At 25.8% G+C, this 21001-nt stretch overlaps 1 long non-coding RNA gene across 1 annotated transcript; it reads right to left on the reverse strand.

The window, feature by feature from the left end:
- Positions 1 to 8145: 8145 nt before the first annotated feature.
- Positions 8146 to 9391, reverse strand: LOC122848050. The gene is made up of 3 exons (XR_006373437.1): positions 9316 to 9391; positions 8384 to 8518; positions 8146 to 8289 (listed from the first exon to the last, which is right to left on the reverse strand). It is a non-coding gene; the product is annotated as an uncharacterized LOC122848050 (long non-coding RNA).
- Between the last annotated feature and the right edge of the window lie 11610 nt (positions 9392 to 21001).

The following is a 21001-nucleotide window of genomic DNA, read 5'->3' on the forward strand; positions in this document are numbered from 1 at the left end:
TTAATGTGTTTAAGTGTGCATTTTATATATGTATGTGTTGGACAGCTTTAGTCCCATGTTTTTTTTTTTCTTTATATTTATATATATTATGTATATGTGTATGTATATTATATGATCGTAATACAACCCTTGTCTCTCTTAAACGTCTGGCCACAGGGACCTGTATATATCAGTACTACTCTATTTTATATCTACAAGAGCCACGCTTCATTAGCTCATATATGAAAGAGAAAATAAATTATTCTTTATTCTACATATGCCTTTTTCATTTTTTAAAAACTGATCAATATATGATTTTTTTTTTTAAATTTTATTTTATAAATAAGCACAAGGCCTACAACACATGATCTTGTTCATCGTTAGAATTTACAAATGTAATTATTCAACTTTGTATATTTTATTTTACTCTTTTTCTTCTCATTATAAATTATTTTTTATGTGTTTATATTTTTCTTTATGCACAAAGATATAACATTATTATATGTATCATACATGGGATCTTTTTTTTTTTTTTTTAAATTGTCTGTTGTTAATTATAACTTTATTGCATTCATTGTATTTATTAACGAAAAAAACAATAAAATTTTGTTAATTATTTATGAATAATATAAATATTCTGCCAAATTATTTATGGCATATTTTTCGTTATATATTTTATATAAATTGTTGTTATTTAATTATTTTTTTTAATGAGAAAAACACTGAGTGCTTTTAATACAAACTCTTGCGTCAATTTTACACACAAATATACTGAAAAGATGTTTAAAAAAATATATTAGTACTATTAAAAAAAGCTCAATTAGATAAAAAATTAATTGACTATTAAATTTAGGGGTTGTTCTTTCAGGTAAAAAATTACATAAAGATTAAACACATATTTTTTTACTGAATGAGTTCTTTTTCATGCTAAATTCAAAAAACAATTGTTTCAATTGTTTTGTTTTACCAAAAAAAAAAATACTAAATTTTCTTTATGAAAATTTCATTGTTTGATAGAGTTAAAAATTCTTCATGCGTGACAAAAGACATCAACAATATCCAGCATGGAATTTTTAATATATTTAATTAATTAATTAAATTGTTTAATTTAATTTGATTGATGTGATAATAAGTATTAATACTGTCAACTAAAATTATAAATATATATATACAAAATAAATATATATTGAATGTATTAATTTTCAAAAATAATTACAACAAGATAATGGTAAATGTAAGCTTTCTTTACATTGTCAGTTTTAATTGAATCAATCGCTTAATTAACGAACATCACAAATGACGCGTCGAAGACATCGCATTTATTTGTCTCATTCTTTGAGTTGTCTGTCTCTTTTTTTTTTTGTTTTTTTCTTATTCTGTCTCTTGTTCTTTTTTTTGTTTTTTTGTGTATATATAATAAAATATATATTGTATGAACTCGTCACTGCAGTGTGTGTTTTGTTCTCTGCAAGCACTCAAAGTTAAGCAACTTAAGACTCGCACACATACTAAACGAGAGTCGCTTATTAATTTCTGTTCTCTCTTCTCGATCTTATATAAAATCTTATACTAAATGTGCAGCATCGTTTTTCATCGAATCATGTATCTTTTTTTCATCGTTTAATCGAACACAACAACTTCTATTTTAAATTCTAGCTGAATTATTATTTTTTTTTTTTTTTTGCCAGTAAAAATGAAACAACACTTTGGTATGACAGCTTTACATAAAAAATCTATAATCATATATCTTATGTATTTGGACTTGCTTATTATAACCATCTGCCTCAAAAATTTTTAAAAAAAAAGTTGTATAAATTTAATGAAAACATTGACAACAAATTTTCTTTATTACCCTTAAATATTTTAATGAATATTTATTCAAGTTTGTATTGTAAAAAATAACAAACAAATACTTATTAAATTTTTTTTTGTCAATTTTTTCAAGAGCCATACACCCGCATTATATACCCGCATAACCAAATTTGTATTCTACATTTTTTAAATCATTTTTTTATTAAAAATTTCAAGAAATTAATGGAAATATATCACTGTGGGAAAACCAGTTGATGCTTGTGTTTTTTTACTTAATAATTTCATAACAAATAAAGCTTTTTTTGTTGAAGATTATTATTATTTGAGCAAGTGGATGCATGCGATTGTAGGTTATGTTTTAAATGTGAATTTTTTGACTGATATATATTAGTAAATATTCTGAATCATTAACTATATTATTTTTTTTTTTTTTGGTTTTTATAATTCAATTCACCTACACAAAAGAAAGAGAGATAAAAAAAAATATAATCAATTGAGTGCAGGAGGAAAAATTCGTTGTTTTTTATTTATAATTTTTTTTAAGTATTCTGGATGAAGAAAAAAGAAAAAAAAAATTTCTTGATTTATACGGAATTGATGTGCAGTACGATTAAGAGGCACACAGCCTTTTTGTACAGGGAAAAAATATAAAAAAAATATAAAAAATGAATAAATAAATGAAAGAAAAAGAAAAATAAAAGGGCCTGTTGGACCCATTCTTGTGTATATATATATACATGTTGTTGGAGGTTAGACCTCGAGGCTCCACGATCTTCATTTTTTACTTTCAAAAAACATGACGATGCTCATTTTTCTGACTCGTGAAGAATTCTTCAAACTGACGTGTAAACCAAACGGGGTTCTACAATATGTGAGTCCATGTGGGGAGAAAGGACGGACGCGGGCCCCTTTGGATATCGTCTTTTGGGTCCTGAAATCCTCCACCCATCATCGCTCTTTCTCACTTTTATATCTTTTCGCGTTTTTTATTTATTTTATTATTTTTCATAATACAATTCAACAGAATTTTTTATATATATTTTTTTTTATTTCAACTATTTTTCAGAATAATATATCTGAGGAAAGACTGCAAAATGAGGACCCAAAAAAGAAAGAAAAAAATATTCTTTTGTGTCATTTTTACCAGCCGGTTTTTATTGCAGGATATAAACAGTAAAATGAATTTAAAAACTTAATCAATAAATATTATACTTATGTGTATGGATCATATTAAAATCAATTCTTTTTTTTTTTTTTTTAAATCTCTTATCAGCAAATGAATAGAAAGATTATAATTATCATTAATTTTTTTATGAAATATTATTAATAAATAAAAAAACTTATTCATTTTCGATAAATGTCAAGATTGGACGTTTCAAAAAATATGAATAAAGTCTGCTTCATCTTTTTCGTCTTGGAATATTTCATATTTTGTTTGACATACAGGGACCAGTCTCGCGGTTATAATACTGGGCCTTACAATATGACTTTGGGATTTTCAGGCCCCTGGCTATATTATTCTCTATATAGTATATCTCAGCAGCGCGATCTCGGCGTGGAATGATTTTCGAAATATGATTAATTGCCCAGCTCGTCGGTATTTTTCGTTCGGGAATCCATTTGGATTTTAACCTGGCTTGGAATATCTTTCTCCTCTTATATAGCTTCCACTATCTTCTATTTTTTTTTTTTTTTTTTTACTTTTTCTTAACACACACAGTGTCTTTTTTTCTCAAAATTTTTTTTTTTTTTATTGTTCTGTTTATTTCATTTGGTTTTTTTAAAAAACAACATTTCAAAATAAAAAACTTTTTGTATGGTTTTTGTATTATTATTGTTATTTTCTTGTTTCCAAAATTCAAAAGTTTGTGTTAAAAATTTGAATTTATCATGAAATTTAAATAATATTATGATTAATTTTTGGAAATACCAAATAATATTATAATTTCTTTTTCAACCTGTGAATTTATTGTGTCCACAAAGAACCCTGCTTAGGACTATACATTTTAAAATTTTACATATACCTATACAAATGTATATTATTAAAGAAAAAAAAAAAAAAAAAAAACTCCTGAAGGTTTATAAATGCATTTATATATATACAGTCAATAAATTCTTTTGTAAAATTAATAGAATACTAATATAATTGGTTATACATTTTATTTTTTATTTTAAAAATTTTAATTTAAATATTCCAAAGAATTTTTTCATATATATTTTTTTTTTTCAAATACAATATATTATAATACTTCATTCTCCACTACTTTATCTTATTTCTCTGCGATTGCCGTAGAGTTGAACCGATATATCTCAAATCAGAGCGCGTTCAATTCATTTGCAAGATACGATCTTTCATTCGAAATATGAATATTATATTACAAGTTACCAGTCTTTTTATGTGTTTGTATATGTGTGTATGTGTATGTGTATTGAGTTTAAGATGAGAAAAAAAAAGGAGAGTAATCAAAGGGAAAATAAAAGGGCACAGAAGACAGTGTCGATGGGGGCCCCCACCATTAACTTCCTCATCGGGGATTCACCCTTCGTCACATGAAGTACACGAATTAATGCATATAAAAAAAATTTTTTTTTTCTTTTATTTCTTTCCATTTCGTGTTATTTATTTATTTTCATTTTATTTCATTTATGTGTGTATTTGTGTGCGAGTTCTTAAGAACTTGTAGATCGAGAAACAGGAACCTTGGATGAGCATAAGTCGCGGTTTGTCGAATGTAAATGTCTGTAGGAGCTCTTCGATTCTTAGCTCTTATGGTTTAAATGATTATTGTGATGGTTATATAGCTGTATCAGTATAAAAGATTCACAATGATACTTTAAATTGGATTTTGAATATCATCAGCAGAAGTATACTGTATAATTACGTTGCAGAATGCACTAGTTTTTAATAAAATTGATTACAATATTCAATCATTTCTCTGCTTTATACACAAAAGTATTTTCCATAATCGAAAGAATTTTTTTTTCATATTATAATTGTTTCAATAAGGTTGCAGAATGCACTAGTTTTAAATAAAATTGATTAAAATATTCAATCATATCTCTACTTTATACACAAAATTGTTTTCCATAATCGGAAGTATTTTTTTTTTTTTTTATTCATATACATTATAATTATTTTAATGCAATTTTTTTATCATTATTGTTATTTAAAAAATTATTACACGAACCAATAGTGACTTTATACTTTCGAACAAAAAAATTGGCTTTAAATCTAATATATTTTTCTTATTATAAATAAATTTGTTTAAAAAAAAAAAAAAATTCTAAAACAAAATTAATTATTTCAATTGAAGAAATTCATTTTACAAACTCAAAAAAAAAAAATTGTTTCTGAGTGTGTAAATATATTACAGGGTGTTCAGACAAGAATATAGTGATTGATGGACATTAAAATATAAAATCTTCAAGTATAAAGATAAACTGCAACGGCTTTTATTAAAATAATAAAAAGTCATGTCATATATCATGCTTATTAATATTTATTATTTGAGATATTTTTCCATCATTCGGTATAAAATCCATCGATACGGTACAAAATTTTTTTACAATTTTTAATGGATAAAAGCTTTACTATTGTCTTACTCTAAATTGATATGAATATGTATATTTTATTTAATTATCAAAATAACATGTTGAAATTTTCATAACAAATATATATTTTTTTTCAATGAAAATTTTAAATTTAATCGTGCAATTGATTTAAATAATTTACAATGCATTTCAACAATTTTTTTATAAACAATAGTATGTACATATAATACAGAAAAAAAAAAATAAATAATCCGAGCGTGTGCGGGCGGCCTATATATGCATTGGCGCTCGCGAACGGAATAATAATAAAAATAAAAAATGAGAATTGGAAAGAAATAAATTCGTGTATATAAATATAAAAGTAAAAAAAATGAAAAAGGCAAAGATGGAATAACGCAAATAAAAGTTGCTATAAAAAAAAATATATACAGAGTGAATACTCTCCTCTCTTTTGACTAAGAATTTTTAAATTTTGTCACGTTCAAATTTAAACACAGTCATTTGTTGCCGCGTTCTTTTCTCCCATCTATTCTTTTATTCCATTCTGTTGTGTTTCTATGTCTTTTTGTCTTCACCAATTCCACTATTCGAAACTGATTTTTTTTTTCACTTACATATATATATATAAATGTATCTTATTTTTTTTTTAACTCAAATCTTGATGACTTGAGTGGCGGGAAATTACGTTATTTCGAAATTATAACATTCGATGTGGCTTTGAATCGAACGAAATCGTGGGATTATTCTTGACTTCTTCTTCTTCTCTATATCATTATTAAATAAAGATAATATAAAAAATAAAAATAAATAAACAAAATTACAAAAGAAATTTATATATATATATTTTTTTTTTATTTTTGTGATTTGATTTTTCCAAGAATACTGTAGTCTCATATTAACATGATTTCAAAAGAAATCACTGCCTGTAATACAAGATTTTATCGTATATATATATTAATAAATAAAAAATTCATACCACAAATATATTTAGTGTATCTTATCTAATCGGTATAGATAAAGGAAAAAATAATAATTAACTTAGGAAGTCCTCTTGAGATAATATATATATTTTTTAATAAATAAATTAAAATTTAATTTCATATAAATTTGATAAATATATTTTATCTTGTAATTAAAAATTTCAATATGTTGCAATACATAATAATTTTTTATTTATATTTTTTAATATTGATATAAATTAATTAATATTAAAAAAAAATCAAAAATTCGTTTCTCCATTAGACAAAAGATTGAAAAAATAAATAAACCTTAATGTATATAAAAAAAAAAAAATGATCAAGAAATAAATAATTTGCAAAACAAAATATTATATGCTGAATACGGGTATAGGGTTTATTTATATATATAGGTGCAGAGCAACACAAATGGGGGTCTGTCTCTTTTCAAATAATTCAAAAACCAGCCGATCGAACATACATTTCAGGGGTCCCGGGGCCCTCGCGGTCTCGCACCGTGTAATTATCGTCGGAGTGCTCGAACCGTGCCCCTCGAATCACTGAATGCACCCAGTGATCCTCAATCCCTTGTATAAAAGTGAATAAAAATTGCCAAATCACATCCTTCATTATGTATTTCTGCATAAAATAAATTATCTTATATACTCACTTTAGATAACAAATATATATTCAGCTCAAAAGAATATTAAAAAATATATCTAGCACTAAAAAGTTTCACGGTAAATGTTTTTTTTTAAAACTTTAATAATAACTAAAATTTCACCGACTCATGTTTAAATATATATATCTGAATAATCATTAGTCTATATACTTGAAACGAATAACTCAACTTGAAACAATATCAATTTATTTATTTTTTTTTTTCTTCTTTCTGGTATTTTTATAAGTCATTTATCTTATCAACTAAAATTTAATATGGAAAAAAAAATATTTTTATATTATTTATCAAATCAAAATCTATTTTAAAATTTATACATTACTTGAGTATATAGATATGTATTTATTTTATATATACTCGAGTTATAATTATCCTTTTTTTCTTTATCTATAATTTACTTTTAAAATATTAAATTAATTTTTTTATTAAAGTTATTATTTTTTTTTTTTGTTTTTATATTCTTTAAATTTAATACAGATTCAATTACTATCATTATTATTTTTTTATAATATATTAATATTACTCTAAATTTTTTTTCTTTAACTGGATAAAAAAAAAAAGTTTTAATTAATAAAGAAAAAGTTTTTTCTTTCGTAGTTTTTTGTTTTTTTTTTTTTTTAACGAATCTATAGGACATTTTTTTTCGATTGTATTATTTATTTTTTGTACATTTAATTTCATAAAAAAAAAATAAAAAGTTACTTTAATTAATTTTTCTTATTTTCATGTTATGGTCAAATTTAAACGACAGTATTAATTTTAAAATTAATATTTGTACAAAATTATATATCAGAGTTACTCCATATTTTACAAATAATACTCTCAAAGATGTTGCTAAAGATGTAAGTTAATTTGTCCTTATTTATATTAATAATTTACATTTTTTTAAAATAAATTTTTGTGTTTTTTAGAAATGTGTTGTACTGTATGAGTAAGTAAGAGAAATGTGGAATATAATTAGTTTAAAAAAAAGCATTAAATAAGTATCTGAATTGCCAACACGTGCAGCAAATGGTGTTGATATAATAATGTTATCTTCAACAATTGAAAATGCAATTGAAAGTTTTAAATGAATAATCATCAACAAAAAGTCAATAAATAAAACTATTTACAACAATTTTAATAGTAATTATTATATTCTATAAAATAAAATACAAAATATTGCAAAATTTTCAAAACTTATTTATTTTAAATAAAAAGCTATTTATCATATAAAAAGATAGTTAATAAATTAGCTACAATATTAGAGAAAATTTTGTTTCATTCTTCATCCTTGTTTGGACCAGCAACACGAGCAGTTTCTGATGCAACCTTTTAATCAAAAGACAACACAGAATAATTATAAAAGAATTTGATTATTGTCAATAATGTTGAATTTTATCTTTTTTTATCAATCGAAACTTACATCTCTTTGCTCTTCTTCTCTTCTCTGTCTTTTTTTTTCTTCTTGCCAGGCTAGAATTCTAGCTTTTCTTATTTCCAAATCTGCTTCTCTATCTGACATTGTTGTTATTTACTTATTTATTATTAATACATCTTGCTAGAATCAAAAAAAATAATACATATTCACTTATTGATTTTTTACCACACAAGAAACTTCTGTTAAATAATTTTTTTTTCGATTTATAATAAATTTATTAATTTATCAATATATTTCTGGCATGGAAATTTCCAAAATAACATTTTATATTAATAAATTATAACGGATTAATAATGTCACGTAAATGTAAAATAAGAACAATAAAATTTTTATGAATATTAAATCTGTCCTTAAGAAAGTTATGCAGCTAACACTTTTTTATTTGAAATATAACGAAAATGTTCTGTAATTTTGTACACAGTTAGATCTTTTCATTCGGAATACGACAGTATAATTATTTTCTTATGATGATCGGTTGAATTTTTTGAAATTAATTATTGAAAACATTATTTAACATTGGACTTTATGGAGATTTCGACCAATTTTTTTGGATAGAAAAAATGATGAAAAAGTCTGGAAAAAAAACCACACATATTCTTGAAACCGAGTTTTATTGAATGCGCGAAAGATTTTTATATGTTGATAAGTCAATCAAGGAGTAATTAATTATAAACTTAACCTAAAATAAACAATTTCAGTTTTGTCTGTGACGTCAGAAGCCCCTCACAACCCTCGCAATGACTTTGTGCATAACCTCTTAAAATCGGTTCTAATTAAACAAATATTGTCAAAATAATCATGACAATCACCCTGTTAATAAGTTAAATAATTTAAAAAATAATTTTTTATAGCAATAGAACAATGACAAATTTTATAATAAATATTATATTTAAATCAATAAAAATATTAAACCTCACGTGTGATTATACGGCTGACCACGATGCGAATCGATGCAAATCTATTTCTGTCTTGGCAATGCTTTGCAAAGAGAGACACACACAGACACACATACATGAACACCAATGGGCACTTTTACACCATGCACATGTAACATACTAAGTTAGCCAAAATTATTTATTTATAGACAATAATTATTTAATAATATCTTGATAATAATACTAATGAATAAATAAAAATTTAAATAAATTTTTTAATAATTATTGTATAGTTAAATAATTATAATTATTTTTTTTAAAAATAAATTAAACTGTTAAATGTTGAGAATTGTTATAACCTCAGAAATTTAGTCATGTGTGTTTATTGTTTACAAATTGTCGTTGTTGCTTTAAATATATAATTACTCAACAAAAAAATCTAATTTTTTTTGAAGAGAAAAGCTGGGCATCAATTTATGGGATCATTGTCAAACCTCAGCATCCTCATTCACCTCTATCATATTTTAATTAAATTTCTAAAAATTGGGGACAGTAGTTCTTATCAGCACACATGCTTTTATCAATACATATATATTTCTTTCTCATACTTGACTCGAGGCATTACCTCTTGATTGACTAATTACAAATAACTCTCATTATTTTATCCCTTTGTGTGACAACCTGAGAACTTTTTATAATAACAACCCGAGTGGAAATTGAATCCGGCTTGGCCGGATCCTGATCCGAATCGGATCCAGTATGGCTAAGGTAATCCGGATCCGGGTTTCCTGACCCTTTTCGGATCCGTTATGGCTGAGGCTAACCGGATCCGGCTTTCCTTACTCTTTCCTGATCCGAATCGGATCCAGATTGCCGGACTTTAATCGGACCTTATTTTTTTTTTTCAAAGTTATCTCCGGGTTCAGTCAGGTTTGGCTAAGGCTAACCGGATCCGGCTTTCCTGACTCTTTCCTGATCCGAATCGGATCCAGATTGCCGGACTTTAATCGGACCTTATTTTTTTTTTTCAAAGTTATCTCCGGGTTCAGTCAGGTTTGGCTAAGGCTGACCGGATCCGGCTTTCCTTACTCTTTCCTGATCCGAATCGGATCCAGATTGCCGGACTTTAATCGGACTTTATTTTTCTTTTCAAAGTTATCTCCGGATTCGGTCAGGTTTGGCTAAGGCTAACCGGATCTGGTTTTCCTTACTCTATCCTGATCCGAATCGGATCCGGAATGCCGGACTTTAATCGGACCTTATTTTTTTTTTCAAAGTTATCTCCGGGTTCAGTCAGGTTTGGCAGCTAACCGGATCCGGCTTCATTTTCCTGATCCGAATCGGATCCAGATTGCCGGACTTTAATCGGACTTTATTTTTTTTTTCAAAGTTATCTCCGGGTTTAGTCAGGTTTGGCTAAGGCTAACCGGATCCGGTTTTCCTTACTCTATCCTGATCCGATTCGGATCCGGAATGCCGGACTTTAATTGAAGTTTGTTTTTTTGTCAAAGTTAACTTCCGGATTCGGTCAGGCTTGGCTAAGGTAAGCCGGATCCGGTTTCCCTGATTTGAAACGGATCCAACTTAGAAGTATTTGAAAAAAAAAAAAAAAAAATTAATTTCAGAATGTCATTTTATTTTTTGATAATAATAAATACATTGTTGCATATATATAGTATTAATCATATCAAGTTTTTCTATTGTAATTTTGAAATAACTTTCTACACTTGTAAAGGACTTTTGATTTTATGGATTCCACGTACGCCGCCGTGGTCAATAGGATAGAGTTGCCGACTTTGAACAGAATAGCCCCGAGATCGATCCCCGCAAAATCCGGAATTTTAGTTTAGTTTAGGTTGAATTTTCTAAGATAAAAATATTGTTAATAATGATTGTTAAAAAAAATAATTGAAAAAAGCAAATATATTTTTTTTTTTAAATCAAAATTTTTTTAAAACAAAATTTGGATCCGGTTTAAATATAATCGGATCCGATTTGATAAAATCGATCCAATTTGATGTAAAATCGGATCCGTTTTAGATGTAAAATCGGATCCGATGTAAAATCGATCCGATTTAAAATGTATTTCGATACATAATTTGGTATCCGATTTAGCCACGGTGTTCTTATTGTAACCGGATCCGGTTCACCGGATCCGATCGAGCCAGCCGGCGTTACATTTTCAGTCCGAATCGGATCCGGCCAGCCTGATCCGATTCGGATATGTAATCAGGCAAACCGGATCCGTCCTGGATCCGAATCGGACTGAAATTTCCACTCGGGAAAGGGTGTTCGTCGATGTTTTACATTTCTAGCCACTGTTATACTTCTGTTATGGCATGATCATATCCACCCTCATACAAATTTACACACTGCATACCTCAAGTTTCTTGTACTATACACGGAAAAAAATTTTCACGAAATTTTACTACGGTCCCACAGTATTCAAGAAACATCGGTCAACTAATACATTTTTTACATTAAATATTACGAAAAAAAACAATGTTGTGATTAAAAAATTGCAATGGACCATAGCAATATTTGAGATTTCGATTTTTTACTTTGTATAAAATAAAAACTGCAACGTAACATGGAATCTTTACAAATTTAAGTTCAAAAAATTATTATGCTTCTTTTCTAATACTACAATGTACCATAGTAATTTTTATAGGTTTTTATTTTTGCTTGAGCACAGCGTCGAACTTGCTGTGCATATTGTAGATTTTACAATAGTTATGTTGAAAAAATTGGAATGTCTTCATCTAAAAATTACAATGCACCATAGCAATTCTTTATCTACTACTTGCCGCGATGCTCGTTGTTACCGACTGCAGTATTCAAAAGCCTATGTTGATATGGGCTCAGCGAAAATTCTAATGGGCCATAGTAAAAAAAATTAAATTACTGCGCGGCCGTTATTCTGCGCATTGGAAATTCCAGATGATTTTTAGCTTCGTCTGCCTTTGCCGATAATCGATTCTTTCTATCAGACGTGCACAGACATGAAATAAATTTTAACGGCGAAATGTGTAATGTGCTTAATTCAAAGTCAGCCAGTGTTACTTTTGTTGAAGTTATCAAGGGATTTTAAAAATATATTTTCTTTAATTTACAAGTGAAATTTTAATTTTATTTAAAAAAAAATATAAATGTTATTCCTATAGAATAACGTAATATGATTGATAAAAAGTTAATAATACAGTTTACAATACAAAGAAAATAAAAAACTATTAGGATGAACACTTTGATGCATATAAATTAATCGACTCAAATGATACTGAACTAGGTTTTATTCGACACCACAAAATTATTGAGTATATACATCAGTTATAACGTCAGAAATTTTAACATCTCAAGGTTTTCCTTTAATACCAAAAAGTTGGATGTAAAAATATTATTATTATTATTATTATTATAAATCATTCTATAATAAATTATCGTCTGAACGTTATCTGTGTATTTATTTAATTTTTCTATTTGTTAGATAGTATTTCCTGCACTGCCCCTCACGAGCGGGAGGGGGCGGTGCGGGGTAAAAAAATTTATAACTATTGTAAAATTTGCTATTGCTTATTTCAATTTTTATTGAGTTTCAAACAAATTTTTCGAGTGTACATATTTTTTTTTTTAATTTTCTACATTGTAAAATTTACGGTTTGTCTCATCAAATATTAATATTCACTTCTTAAGAATTTGCATCGTCAATTTCCAGTATTTAGTATTGGCTTTGTACATTTCTCATATGGTTATTTAAAATATTACTACGGTACCAGGGTAAAGTCCAAACCGTTAGGTGCTTCAAGAAAAATTGCTATGGCCCATATCAAATTCTAATACATTTCCCCCACGTTTCCAGATTGCTGTGGGCCATCGTAAAAATCGCGGTGTTTTTTTAGTAAAAAAAAAAGAAAAAATCTATCCGTGTATATATACATATTCACTTTCTCTTCGCAGCATCAGCATGTGTTGAATTAGGACTTGCCTGCACTTCCGGCTCTGATAAAAAACGTATTTAACTGTTTTTTTATATTTATATTTTTTCTTTTACATGGATATTTTAAGAATACATTTATTTTTTTTTCATTTTTCTTTCCTTGAATCTTATTCCATCAAAATATATGACAGAATAGCTTGAAAAATGTGAGAATTTTTTAACCGACTTTTTTATTATTTTTTCATTTATTTATATATAGAAAGAAATGTAAAAAACGATTAAGAATATTCTCATGAGGTTCAATCATTAGAATTTTTACGCAACGCCAGAAACTCTTTTCATCGTTCACTGATGGATGGATTAAAAAAACCCTTTCTTCATCTCCCTTTAAAAATGATGCCCCTTAAATAACGTAAACCTCAAAAAACGTGACGAGTCGAAAACTAAATTTCATAAAAAAAAAAAAAACATGGCAAGAAACTGGTTGAATATATATAGTGAAGAAATATTTAAAAAAAATAAAAAATAAAAAAACACTCAAGAGGGTGAAATAAAAAATAGTCAGGTAAATGATGGGACGAAAATGATTAATCGTTTCATCAATTCACGGCCCCATCAAGGGCTAGTATTTTCAATTTTTATATTTTTTATTTGGAAAATCATTTTTTTAGATATTTTTTTTTTTATCTTCAAGATTTTAAATAAAAATCTTTATTCGTGAGAGTCGACAACCCCTACTATGAGGGGTCCGTACCCCATTGTAAATCGATACCTTCGTAAATCTTGAAAATTACCAAAACATTTAGCAAAAAATGCATTCATTATTAATGGGCTTTTTTCATTTTATTTTTTTTAATGACAAATATAAATAAAATAAGCTATGTGGATCAATTCTAAGTGGAAGCGGATGTTGGTATTTCAACCCTTGAATAGTTAAATCAGTATTCAATATTTACCCACATATGAATTTTTAGCTCAAGATAAAAAAAGACAAGTGAGGAAATATAACATTAGTATATATTTCCCATGCTCATCATATTTTTTGATGGTTGTCTAAATGAAAGCTCTAAAATAAAAAAAAATTCTTGTTTTATACTTTAAAATTTTTATACCTATTTTAAATAAGTAAAATAAAAAAAAATCATACAAAGAGAAAAAAATAATTGTTAATCAAGATATGTTTTTAAATAAATTTTAAATTTAAATAAAATTAATTTTTATTATTTTATATAATGAGAAATAAATAATTTAAAAAATAATTTTTGTTATTTAAGATTCGTGACATGCACAAATTGAATTATTGACAACAAATAATTTTATGATGAAAAATAAAAAAATTTCTATTCAACAAGGCCATGTTTAACATTTTATCTTGAACGAAGATTTTTTTTTCTTTTTTTTTTTCGAGTCATGAAAAATTTTTTTTCTCAGTGTATATTTATAATTCAGTTTGATCCCACGTTTATTTCCAATAAACCATCCCCTTTTTATACAACTAAAGAAAAAAATAAAAAAAACCAGAAAACAAAACATTTGAAGCTTAATTGAATTTTATGAATGTAAATTGAATATTTCTCGTACGTGACACAAGCAGAGTCACTAGAGTCATATTTAGGCTTAACTCTTATATCCTCTTTGAAAGTTATTTCTTTATTTTCTTTTATTTATTATTTTTTTATTTTTTTTTTTCTTCTTTTTCATCGCATATATATACGACTACATTCCCCTTACTTAATTTTTTCCATTCGTCGATTTGAAGCACTCAAGAATTAAGGCAGAAAAAAAAAAAAAAAACAAAATAAGTAATAAATAAATAAAATAAAAAAATAAATAAGATCTGTGTATTATTTGTATATGCGTATGTAAGAGTGTCAAAAGACCATGAATTGGTGAGAAAAAAAAAAAAAATACGAAATAATACATCCGGAAGTGACCAGCATTGATGTATACATAAAGCAATAGAAATTACTTAAAGACGTTTTAAATGAAATTTACTAAGCCTTTTTTTATGTGAAACTTTAATATTTTATGGTGGTTATATTTATACCAATTGTTGAAAAATTAAAATTTATTTATACATATACAAATGATGCAGATCAAAGGGGTTAACTTTTTTTTTTTTTTTTTCTAATTTAAATTCAATTGAATTATTAATACAGTAATTGAATACATAGAGATAAAGGCAACACATATACGCTTAAAACACACGTATTTTCAGAAATCTAAAATTATATATATAAAGATTTGATAAGTGGAGCCTTAGGGCCATGTGCGGGCGCATCTTATAAATTATTATTTAACCTTCTTCGCTTGATGTTGCCTTGATGTGTACATGCTTTTCAAATCAGAGAAAATTTTCTTTTTTTTTTAAATATAAAAAACTGACAGTCTGCGCTCTTTCAAATATGTATATATATATATCCTTATCATGCAGTATATTTGCTCAAGATGATTAAAATTTATATTGAGCACTCAAGAAAAATTACACGCATTAGTTTTTTTTTTAACTTCATTTTTTTTTCGAAAGAAATTATGATATTTTTATGACACACCTCAAATATCTGTAGTTACATATTTTCAATAAATTTTTTTATATTTTCCAAATTATTACGTAGCACGAAATTTATCCTTTACCCACGTCATCAGTTAAAAAAATCCTGACGACTCATCCGGAGTCACGTTTCTATAAAATACATATGTGTTATTATGTGACCGTAAAAACGGCAGATGTAAAAAAAAATTTATCCCACATTCAGTAAATCTACAATTTTCATTTTTGAATCTGTAACAAACAAGTCTATCGAGATGAAGATTATCAACAATATTTTTTTTTTATTTCTGTATGTTTTTTTTTATACATGCTTCCTGTTTTATCACGAAAAAAAAAAAAGGTAAAAAGAGGTAACACAAGAAAAAGGAAAGACACATCTTGCTTCAAAACAGCAGTTATGGAAAAAATATATAAAAAAAGCTAAATACTCTTTTTTTTAGGCGTCAGAGGAAAAAGAGGAAAGGGTATATATATAAGTACAGATGTTGAACGTGGTGTGCAGCTGACAAAAAAAAAAATGAAAAAAAAAATAAGAAAAAAGGGGTTAAGGACCCTGTTAGAGATGGAAGAGGGTCGTGGTTTTCGTACGGGTAAGTTGAAGGATAATATCAGAACCCGAAACTCTCAAGAACAATTGACCCAATACAATGAACAAGATATAAAGATAAAAAGTTATATTGAGGACAATAAATATCAATAAAATTTTCCAATAAAATTTAACAGAAAAAATAAGCAAATTAAATTGTTTTTAATTTATTTAAAAAATTATTTAGCAATTGTTTATCAATTTTATGACTCATAACTTTTATTGTTTTAATTTTTTTTACTTTCTAACTTTTTAAATTTTTATACTCTTCTAATGTTTGAAGAGAAGAGAATTATTTTATTTTTTTTTTTCGGGTGAATAGGGTTAGTAACACAGCAGGATTGTAGTGAGCATAAAAAATAAAAACTATCAAAGGAAAAACAGACCGAATTGGTGTAAGGGGTGTGTAAAAGAAGGGATATTCTGAAAAAAAAAAAAAAAAATTGCGCAAGATGACATCTTTTGGGTTCCCATTTCAATTTTTTTACTTTTTATTTTTTTCTACTTTAATTCTATGGACCTCAGTTCCTTATTCACAAGATCTTTACCTGCTACGCTATACGTAACCAGCACCAGCTGTGTTTTCTCAAGAGATTTTGGATTTCGTATTTCCGTGGATATATTTTTATTCTTTTATTTTTTTTTTTTTTACCCCAACAACATACATATATAAATATATATATTTTTTTTATACAAAATTATGTGTTTAAATTCATTTTAACCACCTTGCAAACGCGATCTCTGACACTTTTTTCTTGATCAACTTTGACACTAGATCTTGATAACGTCAAAAGCAACTCGATAATATTTCATGGTTTATTTTGTTTTTTTTGTATACTGTTAGAAATATATAATATAAAATTTAACGTAATTCTGTCGTTAAAAATGGTCAATAATTAATTTTTGTATTCAACCTTAAAGATAATTAGTCAAACAATTTGTTTAAATTTTCAACTGTCAGGTGTTTAATTAACATCTTGGAGTAACAATTTTAGTTTAAAAGTATTTGTATACTTTTTTAATCTATAACACTAAATTTTTAACAGTGTTATATTTTTTTTAAAGTAGACTTTATAGATCCATGATCGTCTCCGCCAATTATTAAACGAATTTTTGATGCCAAAATTCAATGAATATTGAAACAAACGAAAATATATTTTTGCAAATTCATGGACACTTTCTGACTGTGGTCGATTTAGTGGCAATGCTAATTCTTAAATTGAAATATAATATACACTGTTAATTAAAAATCGCACTGTTTTCAAAAATATTAATCAAAAGATTTTGAAGATAAGTTGTGTCATTTACATTTAAAGAATTTGTAACTTATTTTTCAAGTGGCAAAAACTAAAGTACTCTTCCATAAAGAATTAATTTTTTTTTTCGCATATTGACTGAACTACCCTTTCACAAAATTCTCAGAGACTTCAAGCTATATACTGATCAAAATCTAAAAGAAAAAAACTTAAGAAAAAGAGGTAAGCTTTATTATTTAGCATAGCTTTTTTATAATAACAGAAAAGTGTTAATATTATTTTGACTTTTACGAATAAGTAGAATTTCGAGGTATTTCTAAACAAAAAAAATAAATCAAGAGAATGTAACCAACATAAATAAAATGACAAAAACACTCACCACCAGCACTGACTCTCAGCTGTTATTAAAAATACTTTTTTTTTTGTTTTAAATTAACAGTGAAATTGGAGTAAAATTTTCTATTACAATTAAAAAATTAATTTAAAAAATCTCTAGTTTATTAAAATACCTCTATTTTCAATTAAATTCCAATATACTATCATTTTATTTCTTTGATTGTTGTTCATAATGGCAACATAAAATTTGCAACGACTTTTATTTAAACCAAACTTTTCCAACATGATAAAAATCCATTACGTAATTATCTACTGATGATTTTTTGCTTTCAAAAGATACATATGATTTATATGAAAATTTTAAAAATATAAAAAAATCATCAATTGAATGCTAAATGAATAGTTTGCATTCACCATTTCACGTAATATTATATTGCCCCTTCGACCCTGAAAAAATAAAAAATAATAAAATAAATAAAAAAACGGGAAAAAAAAAAAAAAGATACACTGGAGAATTTTTTTTTCTTTCCCAGGACGCAGGTATATTTTGGAAGGTATGATGAGATATAGCATAGAAAAACCGACGCAAACCAGGGATTGTATATAATATACTGTTGCATAAGAGGTAAAGGGAGATTTAAAAATCCCAAATCGTGTCTCTATTTAAATAAGATTCACCCTGTTTAAAAATTCTTATAATTCTCATTTTTTTTTCCCTTTTTTTATTTTTTATATATTATTTTCATTTTTATTTCACCCCTTATACGAATAAAACCATCAGCCAGTCATAAACTTCTAGTGGATTCAGAAGAGATCTAACGGAATCTATTCCCAAGGGGTTAAAACGTGCAAATATATTTTTTTTTTCTCTTTTTTTTTATTTTAACCCTTTAAGTTATACATTTATGTCCACAAATGATAAATTTATATAGTTGACACATTCAATATTGTAAATATATTTCAACAGATAAAAAAATATTAAAATCAACATAAATTTAAAAATGATGTATATATACAAAATATTTAATGGTTTATTTATTTTTTTTTTTTTGTATACTGTTAGAAATATATAATATCAAATTTAACGTAATTCTATCGTTAAAAACGGTCAATAATTAATTTTTGTATTCAACCTTAATAAGATAATTAGTCAAACAATTTGTTTAAATTTTCAACTGTCAGGTGTTTAATTAACATCTTGGAGTAACAACTTTAGTTTAAAAGTATTTGTATACTTTTTTTATCTATAACACTAAATTTTTTTTATTTATATAATTATAAATTTATAAATATTTATTATTATTATTAATAAATATCTATTATTATTATAAATATATAAATTTATTTTATTTATTATAATTATAATTTTTTTAATGAAATTATTGATTTAATTTAAAATAACAAATCAATAACAAGTAAAAATAATACTCTTGTCATTAAAATTAAATAATTACTCAAGTTGATTATCAATTAATGATTTTAATAAGATTATTTTAACAATTGAAAAATAATCTTTGAAATCATTCGACTTTTACTCTCGTGATTCAATTGAAAATAAGATTAATTTTTGAAAATATCTATTCAACATTTAATACAGTTTTTTTTTCAGTTAAAATATATATAAGTACATAACATATCCAAAGATCACATCATTAGGACATTTTTTTGTCTCGCAATTGACACTTTTTTTTTCCAAACAATAATTTCTCACGACACCCCCTTTTGGTTCCTGTATCCTTTTTTTTTCTTTCAACGATTTCGTTTTTTAAAGTAGTCATGAGTGACAAAAGTTTTTATTTTAAATAAAAAAAATTGATCACCATCCATGATACACCAAATCGAATTGAGTGTGTAAAGTCGATTGGCGACATGGTATAAAATTGGTATAAAATCATCTTTCTTCGGTATAACGCATATCTGACATCAGCAGCAGTTTGATTCATTTTATTTTCACCATATTTTGATGGATGGAGTGTTCCAATCATGTGTAAAAAAATTTCGGTGAATATTTCCATGGATAATAAAGTTTCTTATGTTGCTTATAATATAAATTGTGGATTTAAAATTTAAAAAAAAAAAATGATATTCAGAGGGGCTGTATTTGTAACGATGAAATTGCAATCCAGTGGGTTTATATACTTTATTATTTGTTTATTTTTTTTCTTACCAATGCAGTCACGGGAAATGATCAGTGTATAAGTTTCAAGGCAAGGTCAATCACTTGAATATTAACGACATACTAATATTTTTTTGTCATTTAAAAATAAAGTATTTGCACTCGTATCACAAGAAAAAAAAAAAACGTGAAATTTAATATAAATTTGATGTTATAAAAACGATGTAAACTTAATTTTTAAATTAATTTAATACTTGTGGTTTTGTGATATTATTTTTATATTAACTCGATATTTAATTCAAAAAATAAATTAAATATTTTAGGTAGTCGGAAAATATAATTCAACATTAAAATTTAAATCTTAAAATTGTGTAAAATGTAGTTCAACAAAAATGGAAAGTGTTATTTTTAACTACGTGCTTCAATAACTAAAAGATCCATCATATTGTCTTCACCAATTGGCAATTATAAGGATTTTTGATGCTAAAATTCAATAAATATACTAAACGTAAAAAAAAATATTGTAGCAAATTCATGGAAACCTTGGGCGTTCATCAATAATCTTGATGGTCAATCACACATTCTCGTCTATTTTTCTGATTGTTTTCATAATGAAATTATAATTATATTCTGCAGTCAAGTTTATAAGAAGAATAAAAAATACCACTGGATTTGATTAAAACAAACTTAATAATTCTAATTTAAACGTTTTAATTAAATAAAAAGCATAAATTCTTGAGCTTATAAGCCAGATTTTTTTAAATATTTAGAGATCATCAAAGACTACAAAAGGCTCCCGCATATAAAACATCAAAAATGTCGCATAACGTCCCATTAATGTTTTGCTATCTTCACTACTTGTTATTTTATCATTCTTATTTTTCGTTTACTTATCTTCCCCTTTATTTTAAATTTTTTGGTTATTTATGTTTTATTTTTTAATTTCATT

This window comes from Aphidius gifuensis, linkage group LG1, assembly GCF_014905175.1.
Source record: "Aphidius gifuensis isolate YNYX2018 linkage group LG1, ASM1490517v1, whole genome shotgun sequence".
Taxonomy (NCBI): Eukaryota; Metazoa; Arthropoda; class Insecta; order Hymenoptera; family Braconidae; genus Aphidius; species Aphidius gifuensis.